Here is an 11,842-nt window from a genome sequence, read left to right on the forward strand (position 1 = left end):
CCCAAAATTCAAAAATAGTTTTTCAAGAATACAGCTACTATGATATTATATATATATAACAGCAACATATTAGAATTTTTTTTTTTTTTTTTTTTTTTTTTTTTTTTTTTTTTTAGCGAATCTTTAAATGTCCTTAATACATTAAGATACAGTGCCTTTGTGAAGGCTCTTCAAATTATTTTGTGAAAAACTTCAAGGGTAATTTTTTTATTTTTAGCAAAATCATTAAGTCTATTTGTTTAATAAAATAGACTAATGTATAAGCACATAATTTTATCAACTTCAGAGCTTAATCCATCTTGAAGCAATCATATTCAGTTCATGCTTAATTTTTTTTTTTAATTTATGGAACGAGGAGGCCCTCTTTTTTTTCTAAAATCATTACTGTAAGTTGACAATAATTACTTTTTGCAAATTTGTGATCCACTTGCCTCGACTTACTTTATAAACTATTAAGTTTATTTTAGCAATCATTACATCCGCTTTAGCCCAGTATATCCAGACCTGTAATCAATGGGCGCGGTTAGCGGAGCCATTTAGCCATTACTTCCTCAGGCGAAGGCCACTAAGAAGACAAGACACTAAGACGAAGAGAGTAGACAATAATGGGCCCTGAGAGGAGCCTTGTAATACTCCCATCAGCTGGGGCTACTAATCCACTCTCAAAGGACACCAGCGAGATCAAAAGGCCGGCTCAAATATTGCCTTACTTTCGCCACTTCAACCCGACACTTCCTCTGTTCATCGGCAAGATGAAGCCCACTCAACTTGGCATTTCATTTCTCTTCTTCAGGGACCCAACTTCAACTTGTTCTATCGAGTCAAGTATGAGTGAGTTACTTAAAATGGAGGCAGTTTATTTATTTTGTTCTCGCAAATTAGCTATTTCTTCTCTTTTTATAATAATTTGTTAAGATACTAAGAATTATAGGGCATTTAATTTTCACAAGTAAGGAATATTAGTAAATTATACATATAGCTATATTGAAATATAATTCTCTATACGATCAACCATTTTATATGTAAGGATATTTAATTGAATTGATTAAAGGTAAAAAATAATATTTTTAGACTATGTCCTGAACGGATAATTAATAGCACAAAAACCTAAACAATGGCGATAATTGGTTAGTCGGATTGGCAATAAGAAAAATTCTAATTCTCATTAAGGACACTCAACTATATATTACAAGTATTAATTAATAATCTTTATTTAAATGTCATTCTTTAATTTTCTATATTTTACTTACGTGGTATGGAATATCTTACAATGTGAGCGCAGAGTGAAAAATGAGGGACATTTAAAAACTTAGTCGAGCACCATCTTTATTTCCATCGGATTTAAGGTGGATAATTAGTTGAAATAAATGTGACCTTGCGTTAGAGAAATGGTTCTCATTCCATTTCTCTAACTCCATTGAATTTTCTGCACGGGCTTCCCCGAGGTAAGAATATTATTATAAATAATATTTTTTGTCTTATAATACACATTCAACTGCGCTATTCCTGGACCATTATTCTCGAATTCTCGCTGCATACGCAATGCGCTGGACAAGCTCCTTGCCCTTTGCCATGCAAAGATGAAAGTTGGTGATATTTAGAGGGAGCCCGGTGCGCCAGCTGGGGAAGTGTGTAGGGAGGGGTGGGTTCTAAAATAAAGCTACTCGAATTTAAATCAGCGAAGGGCTGCCCTCAAGGCTCACATGTGAGATTATTCCGCGGAGGGTTCCTGATTTGAAATGCATATTCCCCAGACCGGAGCTGAAAATCCTCCTTGTTTTCCTCCTCAGCCAACTGACGTTCCCTATGCAAATCCCGGCCTGGCTCACTAGCGAAAAGTGAAGAGGTGAGAGCGCTTTTCATATATACTTCGAGAGGGGGGCCCAAATGGGAAAACAATGCACCTACCTCCCGGCCCCTAGCAGCCAACTTTTCCATCATTTAGACGAATAAATATCTATTTGCTTTTCCACTCTCTTTTTCTTGTTCTCTGTTTCTAAGGTGTCTGGGCGCCAGTGTTATGTTGGAATCTCCCTATTGATTTCATGTTCTTATAATACAAGTTTGAAAACAGAGAGAGAAAATACTTTCGGGAGTGGTTTTCACAAAAGACTTATAATGAAGTAAACTTATTATCTTTTAAAATAATGCACTGCCAGTTCAGGTGAATAATATGAAATAAAAACAATAATTAACTTTAGGACATATTTATTAAAAATGTATGTTAAAAATAAATACACTACTTGATATGTGAACAAAATTTAACAAATTAGCTATAAACGGCTCTAGGTACACTCTACTTGGAAAAAACTAATCAAAGTTTTACTGGATAAAATCACATGTTACAACATACAAACAAACTAAAGATGTGAAAAATCGATTCTCGAAAATTCTCAAGGTACCACAAATGTTACATTTTTTCCGCGGCCTTGCAATTCATCGACCCCAAACGATTCGCCAGTGTTTCGCGAAGGAACTAAGAGAGTTAGCCGAATTACTGCCGCCCTAACGGATTGAAGAAGACAAAAGGCAGAGCGACAAGAACTAAACGAAGGGCGGGTAGCAGATGTTTGATCTCGACAATCAGACCCCAGTAATCAACGATAGTCATTTTTGTCCCGCCGGGGAGAGGAGAGGATTCCTTCTTTTGTTCTAAACCCTTCGCGGGCGAGATCTAATCAACAAGCTCCGCTGTGGTTCGCCATTCACGGCAGTCTTCGTCAAACACCGCTTCTTTAGCGAACCCTCGCACGGGATTGTATCTCCGTTCTGCTTGAAGAATGGAGTCACTCACTCTTCCTTGGTTCGGAGCAAATAAATGTAATGTGATCAATCTAACATGTAGATTACTTGGTACGTAATTACATGTTTCTCTTTCATTTACTTAAAACAAGTCATTTATAAATCACAAGGATATTATTATATTGCTGGCATAAGACCTGTTACTACAAGAACTAAACCAGCTTATAAAAATGGTTAGAATTTCAGGAAAAGTTAAAATACCACGTTCAGATTGATTTTAATAAATACACCTAATATCAGTAAAGCAACTTATCGCTCACCTCTTCAGACCTTTATTAATTTTAGTTTCGAATAATAATGACAAATCAAAATGTTGATACTAACACTAACCTACTTGCCTGTTCACCACTGAACTCCGTTAAGACTCCCACAAACTCAATTTTATCCCTCTTTTTTTTAGATTCGTTCATAATCTAACCCAAAAGCTTTAAATGTGCATTTGAATCGTTGAAATGCCATGACTTTAACAACATTCACTGGTTGCATGATCTAGAATTCGGTATTCTACTGTCACTAGTAGATTCTTTCTTCCAGCCAAGTTTCTACACTACAATTTAATTCCAAAGACTTGAGTTTGATAACGTATCTTTAAGGTAAGATACCAACACGAGAACTGAATATATCACGTCATAAACTTGCTGCTTATTACTTACTATATGATTAAAACCATACTAGTTTCTAGAGTGCTAGTTTTATTATATTCATTATTTATTTATATTTTTCGTTCCTCCTTGGAAAACGTGAACATTAAAATTCATTATTTCTTATTTTTCTTCTTCGTTTCTTCCAGTATTCCTTTGGCATTTCGCTATACTTCATTCTTTTTTCCTATGAACAGAGTTTCTGCTTCTTTCTTTTATTGTGTCCTTCTATTGTTAAAAATCGATTATTTTGTATCTCAAAAATTGCATCTCATCTTTTCTTTCGTCCAAAGGTATTTGAAATTTTCTTTTGTTAATGCTATAATGATCCTATGCACATGCCGAAAAATAGAAAAATCCTTCTTCTAAACGTTTTTGTTATATATGTTCAATATTTATTTATTTTATATTGGCTTTTCTTCCATCCTTGCCAAAAGGTCATAACATGAAAAAATAATCTAATATTATAATCAAAGTCCAAGATTTAATATTTAAAAATTTATAGATACAAATTTAATAAATAATATGATAGCTGAATATGAATATAACTATTGATATTATCATTATCTTATCATACTAAGATAAAATCATTATTTCTTTAGAAAAAATTAATTAAAAAACGGTAAAAAATGAAAAAGCTAAAGAAATCCTTTACAGAGAATTATTATCTTTTAGCAAGGAGGAAAGAGAAGTCAGCACAATGAGAGGTGAAAATAATTCATTTATTCCTAGATTTATTTCAAGCTTTATCAATCATAATATAATAATATTAAATATTTTCCGTAAATTAACCTAACTGATGGTTCAATTCTACTCTTATGCTATCGCAATAAAAATTTTGGTTTTCAAAATTTTTCTAGGTGGTATATTGTGTCAATAATTCTTAGTTCAATATAAATTTGAAACCTGGAAGAAATATTGTTTTGCTTTTAACATCTTACTTGCTATGCTCAGTGGCTATACAAATGAGTGAGTTCCTTTCTAATAGATAAGCCCCAACTGTTAATATTTAATAACAGCAAATATGCGGTATCAATGTCGTATTGATAATGATAGTATAGTATCTAGACAGATAAGTCCCCAATTTGGTCCATAGACAGAGAAGATGAACACCGAACAGGACTTCATACGCTACGAGAGATGGATTGAAGTGATCATGTATGGGATCACTATTGCTATTGCATTCTTCGTTCTCAAGCAGAGCTTGCAGATGTTAGATATAATCCTAAATATGAGAAAGAAACATGGCAATAGTGAAGAGACCGCTCCAATACTGCCCGAAATCTACATAGACAAATTAGGTAACGCTTTAAAATATTTATGTATTTATTATTTTCATAAAGGAATGTCATTATGAAATATGTATCAACGATACATCTAGTCATAATTTGTTTTCCAAAGCCTAAAAGGAAATTATGTATAATATAAACAGAAAAAAATTTCAACAGTTAACAGAAGTATAAGTTTGTGTCAGAAAATATGGTTGGAATTGTGAAACTATAGGAGAAAAAAATAACTATTTTTCAAGGGCTCTATACTATAAAATAAAAATGTGTTAGATGTTTGATGATAATTTAATAAAATTCAAATTGTTCTTAGTTGTGGCAGGCTTTTTTATTAAATATTTTAAATGAAAAATAGTCGGTTTTTATTTTGATTCCTTGCTATGGTAAAAAAAAATTACAAAAAACTTTTAATTTTTTCAATGATTAGCACCATTGCTTACGAACATGAATTCACAGTAACGAATATTTTTCTGATTTATATTTCAGATATCTGGTTCATATTCAACATGGAAACGTTGATAGGGTAAAACCTGTATTTTTAAAAGGTGGTGTTTTTTTTTTATCTAAAGTACAGACAGAAATTATTTTATTTAATGTAATTTTATTTCATTTTTATTAAAGCAATTTTTCATAGAACTTTTTCTGAATTCGATGAAAATTTGTGAGATACATACATTTTTAAAAAAAAAATTACACAAATTTTGATAGCTTAGTTCCCAGGCAAAAGTTATGTGTAAATAATAATATTATTATAGAAATATAACATAGTTATTTTACTAAAAACTTTGGTATGACAATTCTTTATTGGGTCTTTTTAAGCTAAATTCGTGTTGTTTTAATCCAATTGAATATAAATTATGAAGATATTGTATTTATACATTTTAAACATCAACTTAAATTTGAAAATTTCTTTGCTACAATCATAAGCTATTCAAAATTGTAAGTAATCCAGATTATTATATGTGAACGCGTTCCATCCATGGAATCGTAAATAAGGTGATAAAATCGTATGAAATAGTGACAAAACATCCCTTAAAATTAATTTGGTCAAACAAGAGGGAACAAATGTTGAATCATTGGCTAAGAAAATCACCTTTGACTAAGAGAAAAGAAATCATTTCTATGTAATTTCTGGAAACGGGAAGCTCCCAGAGATCTCTAATTTTATGCCTCAACACTAGTCTCATGCTTACTTAATTTTTTTTCCCTGGAGAAGGCACAGAACTTTGGTAGAGATTTTTATGATCATTTATGTTTATCTTCACCACAAATTTTTTCCCTAATTTTTTTTTCATATCGGAATAAGTTAACTAATAAGTTTGCACCATACAAACATACTTAAGGGTGCAAGGTAAACACGCCATTGTTTTCCTAACGCCACCTGAACCGCAAGATCGGTAACCCCAACCACCTCATGTAGTATAGATAGTAACGCCAGCGGTGGGATATACACAAAGATAATGTGATCATAGGGGCACAGGTGATTGCATTAGCTTGCATCGTGCACTTAAGACATACAGAGGTAATTAGTGGTTGGGGTTCGGTTATATCCTAGCTAATATCAATAAGCCTTCAACCACTCAGTTCTGTATTGCTTCATCACCTGTGTTCCTTCCTCTTTGCCTACCTGTGGAGTGTTGTAACACCTGTCTACGTCACTTAATTTAAAGTGACATGATTCCTTTTTTCTCCTGCACGAAACTATTATCCCACCTTGATCGTTATTTTTCAAGAAAAATCTCCAGTTTTATTTATTTGTTATTGAGTATAATAATACTGGAGTATACAGTTATTATTTATTTTGAGTAGAAAAACAGTGTTTATTATATTTGTTTGTACCATTTCTGCATCTTTCTCTATCCAATTCCCCATATGTTTAGTTAGTTATGTCGTGATAATATAATATATAAATGAATGAACGAACAGCTTTTCCACAGGAAAACATAATATTACAAGAACGATGCAAAACAAATTAGAATACAAATTGTCAAACTGGATTATTCTCTTCAAAGAGGAGACAGAGAAACACGGTGTGGGCAAATAAAGAATGATAAACGAAAGGGAAAAAATTATACTGGAACTAAAATCCACTAAGAATTATGACATTCTTTAGATTATTGTTTATTTATTTAATTATATATTGATGCATTAATATAATTATTAAATTATATTTATTTTACTGGTGTACATATTACGGTTATATCACATATTATATGTGGTTATAAACTGAAAAAAAATATATAAGAGGTTATTAAAATATATTTCAGTAAAATAAATATAATTCAATAAAAGCCTATGCAACGTATAGACCCGTTGAATGACCGAAAAAAAAATTTTTTTTATAATTTATTTATTGATATTTACAACTGTATATAAATACATCAAGTAAATTTGAGGAAATCATAATGGTATGGTACAAGCATGTAGAGAAACTACCCATTGATAGCACTCTAAAAACATTTTTACAATATTAGGTCTCGAGGCCATCTTCTTTTCAGACGCATCGGAGGATTGTCCGAAATAAAAGAGGAAGCAAGATTAGAAACTAATGGGTTTGAGTGGTTAGGGCGTTTGTAATGGAAGGATTGGTATCTGGTTCGGGCTAGATCGGTTACAAATAGAACATTAAGATCTTTGTGGATGATTTTATTTGTGACAAAATAGGGAACATTTAGGATTTTACGAAGGATTTTGGATTGTAAGGATTGGATACGAGAGGAATTCGAAGGTTTAGTGGAGCCCAAAGCTCAACGCCGTATAAGGAAAATTAAAAATTACAAATTTGTAACTTATATTATAAGTGATTATAACTTATTGTAAATTACAACCTTTTTCTCATGTTCTCAAAGGCTAATTTTGATTGTCCAAACTGTTGAAAATTTATTATTATATTTTTTTTTTTGTATTTAAAAAGGTCAGCGAAATTCAAAGATTGATTATTGTACAGAGAAACTTTGTCTGCTATATTATCATTATTGCTACAGTTATCAGAAGCCTAATAAATATACTTCATTAACTACATCTTCACTTTCTTCTAACACATACAAACTCCTGTTTGTTCAAACAATGCACAGGTCTACATGAAAATACAGTAGATAACCTCAGTAAAGGCCTGCAAGACACAGTACCATTACCCGGTAACAGGCTGTCTTCATATATCCCAAAGCCTGGAGAAGTTGAAGGGGCCCGTTAGACGGAAGACGGCTCTGGAATTGCCCCATTCATATGCAGAGGTGGAGGCTCCAGAACCTTCGCCCTTATCAGATTAGGAAGCGAGTTACCGCGGGGGGTAAATACCTCTTTTAATCCCCCCTAATTATGCCGGAGACGGATGTGAATTAGATTATCCCCTACTCCAGGCTTCGATTCGTATTTAAATCCGTTAAAATTAATTCGACAAAACTTGAGCGCTAGGGTAGTTGTAACTGAAGGCTAGTGGGCTAAAGCGATTTCTCGCTTCGACGATCTAAGGAGTTCTTCCTTGCGCAGTTACCTTAGGCATTCGTAGTTTATTTGTGTGTGAATCGATAGAGCTAGGTAGAGAACTCTGGGATTATGTTTTACCTTTTGTTAATGAGAAAGTACAAATATATACAAAATATTAATAATTAGTTTTTTCTTTTAATAGGTGTTCCTCAGAAACCATCAGTTTAATCTACTTACTGTTTTTGTTAATAGCATAAAAGGCTTTTAATTCATTATAATTAACAAACAAGAATTGGCAATAAATTTGACTGAAAAATATTTACAGTGAATTTTATTACTGTTATTCTTTACAATTAATATTTTTTTATGCAACAATTTTAGGGAGATAAAACTAAAATATAAGAGCCAAGATCTTTCTTGTTATTTAAAAGAAGTAGTTACCGACTATACACTAGAGGATAGCTGAGTTGGTTAGGTCTTGAGACAAATAGCATTTGATTCAGAAGGTTTTGGGTATAACTCCCACCTGTCAATATTTATTCCGCGGCAGCCCTACGAAATAAACCTCGAAATTCCACTAAAAAAATATGTACTATTTATAAAACATTAAACTAAGCCGATTAAAACAAAAATTACAAGTTAATAAAGCGAATTGTAAATGCATTAGGCTGTCACTGAGTTCCATCTTTGGAAATTCAAAACCTAATATTTTAATATGACACATTTAAATTTCATTTTTCACTTTTAAAAGTTCAAGAATATTAAATAAAGCTATTATTATTATATTGAAAAATGATATGCTTTTTTAGTGGGATATTTTATTATTTTTTTGTGATATAATATTCCTATAACAGACTGTACAAAATAAGGCGAGTCTTAGAAATTTCGGCATTTCCAACTATCGCTTCGCAATCTAAATTGCCGTTCACTGAAGAACGTTGTTGAATCTTTTAATTATTCTTTCACAGTTCATAGTGGTAAAATAAAGACTGCTCAAAACTATAATTTTAATATTTTGGAGGAATATAGTCCGGGTGGCGTTCAATAAAGGTATCAAAATAGTTAAAGAAAACTATTTATTGTTAACCAACGTTTTGCCCCACTTTAAAGGAATTCGTCGGGACTGATAAGAATTAAGTTCATTTGGTTGCGGACTATCTTTCTCCAATCTACTACATACGGTCAACTATCTTATTCCAATAAAAATAATTTTAATAGCAATAATATTCTAAAATTATATATAATATTAGCTCTATAAAATTAGTATTAATCAAATTTATAATGCCAATATAAGCAGTATTAAATTTGCTTAGTAATGAGAGTACTCTCACTAGGCTATTGATGAGGACGTTGCCAACTACTGGCGGTTTGAAGGCTAGACTGGTTCAGTCTTGTTAAGACAAGGTGCGGCAACATGGCAAAAATGCTTACCCGCCTTATTTCATGCTGGCTATCATAGAGATGTAGGTGTGTATAGTTTCTTAATTATAATTAGTTGTATATTGATGAGGAAACTTGTATTGTATCCCCTCTAGAAACCCCCTGCATCGCCATGCTTATCCTGCAGACCACTGAGTACCTAACCAAGAGAATATTTACTAGTGCCGTTAATTATAAATAAGGTAAGGGCCGTTAATATTGAGACGAGATATTGTGGACTAAGATTAGGACTGCTCCTCCTTATATATATGTCTAAGGGGGTTGAGGGGAGAGGGGTGGAAGGGATGAAGTTAGATTAGGCATTGCTCTAGCAGTTAACTGCTTCGGTTAGCTCAGAGATTACCCGACTCTCTCCTAATGCTCCTACAATGCCTGGGCCGCTGGCTCTGCAGATAATACACCTACACCGCGTCTTATAATTTAATTGCGTTATTTTCGACTCGTCGCCTTCATCAGGGCTAATGGACGTAAATAATCCCTTTGTAGTGAGGTAGGGGATGGGAGATGTCTTCGGTTCGTTATGTATTCCTCTATTGATCTCACTGCATGAGGGATGTTTTGTGGTGGAGTGCTATAGACCCTCAAACAGATAAAGGAATATTAACGGTCATTTTGTGGGAAAATAGATAGATTAACACAAATAAAGTTTTATACAATTTTTATAAATCCTGTGATTTAAATACGATGATTCTAACTCCAAGGACCCGGGTTCGAATCCGGCTGGGTAGAAAATTATTTTCTGTTACACCGTAGCCGTGAGTCAACCCTGTGGGTCCTGGGGTCTACCCAGTATCATAAATTGGGTACCCTTTATTGAGTAAAAAACTGGCGGCTAAGCATGATTCTGACCAAATCACCTCCTCGCACAATCGTTGGTCTAGTAACAGTATTCCTTACAAAGTTCTTCACCCTTAACCTTTCAGTAACAGATTTTAATTTATTTTTTTATATTCATTAATATTTATATTGATTTAAAAGCTGAACATGAGCTTGTTTCTGCTCTGTGCAATGCATGCAGGAGTTTTTTAGTGGTTCTATGGCATATTACCAATGCCTGTTATGTCCTTGAGAAAGTATTGAACTTCATCTTTTACCTCGTTTTCTGTCAAATATCCTTTTAATTTAGAAAACAGGAGACAATAGTAAAGGTGTGCTATAATGTTTTACCATTATTATGCTCCCAGTAGGCCGGTAGCATAGTACTGCTTACAGTACCGCCTTTCAGTCCGAAACTCTGTTTGTTGTCAAAACTTAACTAATCCTATTCTTTTTTTTTACGGATTTTATACATGTCGAGACCACAATAAACGTTTAAAGTTATCATAAAACCCCCTAAAGTAACCATTTCTGTAATCGTAACAGTATTTAGGCGAAATGTGATTCTGCTACGACGACGAAGTAAAAGTTAAGGCTCAACGCTTTCTCAATCTTTATAATGACTTAAATACAAGCGAAAATAAACGGAATTTATTATATCTCTCATGTTTTCCTTAAAACGATAGATATAAAATATTTAAACTGTACAATGTAACTTTGAATACATCATCCTACTAAATTCGAATATAATGATTAAAAAATTAATTGCTATCAATGATACCCGACGGTTCCTAACAGAAATAAGACCATGGTCAGGGTTGGAATTTAATTTCGAACTGTTAGGCTGGGGAAATGTTTGCCTTTCTACACCCCCACACAGCCGACTAATTAATTAAAAAAGCACTGTGAAGAGAATACAGCGTCATGCGTTGTTTGTCACTGGTCCTGACTAAATTGGATTTTCGATGGTTTTTGTTTTAAATAATAATCATTCTTTAATAACCCATTTAAAATAATACATTAACCGTAAATTATAATAGACAGTTCAATTTATATAAATATATTGGTGTGTTGTGGTTGTATCAATATTCATTTATTTCCATTCTGCCATGCCTATATAACTAACATTAGGTTTTAAAACAAATAGAGTTTACGAAAGAATATTCTAAAATGTGAAATAAGCAATAGTTATTGTATATTCAGCGTGTGGATATATAAATTAATTTATTTAATAATGTAATTATTAAGATGTTTGAAAAAAATTTGAAATCTCAAACAAAAAATTCTTTCTTTTTTTTTTAATATTTATTTATTGCTATTTACAACTGTACATTATAATACATTTAGTAAATCTGATCTAAGTTAAATTGGAGTGTTACAGGAGTGTAGAGAAACTACCCATTGGTAGGACTCTAATGACATTTTACATTA

The 11,842-nt window shown here is 32.6% G+C and overlaps 1 protein-coding gene and 1 long non-coding RNA gene across 9 annotated transcripts in view; one reads left to right on the top strand and one right to left on the bottom strand.

The window, feature by feature from the left end:
- LOC106679334 (myelin transcription factor 1) overlaps positions 1-11,842 on the bottom strand; it is a 263,237-nt gene that overhangs the window by 133,902 nt on the left and 117,493 nt on the right. The gene's annotated exons all lie outside the window — the stretch shown is intronic.
- Positions 4,556-11,842, top strand: part of LOC136795604 (uncharacterized) — a 9,953-nt gene continuing 2,666 nt past the window's right edge. The window contains exon 1 of the long non-coding RNA XR_010843229.1: positions 4,556-4,744. This is a non-coding gene — a long non-coding RNA (uncharacterized lncRNA). The remainder of the gene's footprint in view (positions 4,745-11,842) is intronic.

This window comes from Halyomorpha halys, unplaced genomic scaffold (assembly GCF_000696795.3).
Source record: "Halyomorpha halys isolate HHAL.00 unplaced genomic scaffold, Hhal_1.1 Scaffold194.1, whole genome shotgun sequence".
Taxonomy (NCBI): Eukaryota; Metazoa; Arthropoda; class Insecta; order Hemiptera; family Pentatomidae; genus Halyomorpha; species Halyomorpha halys.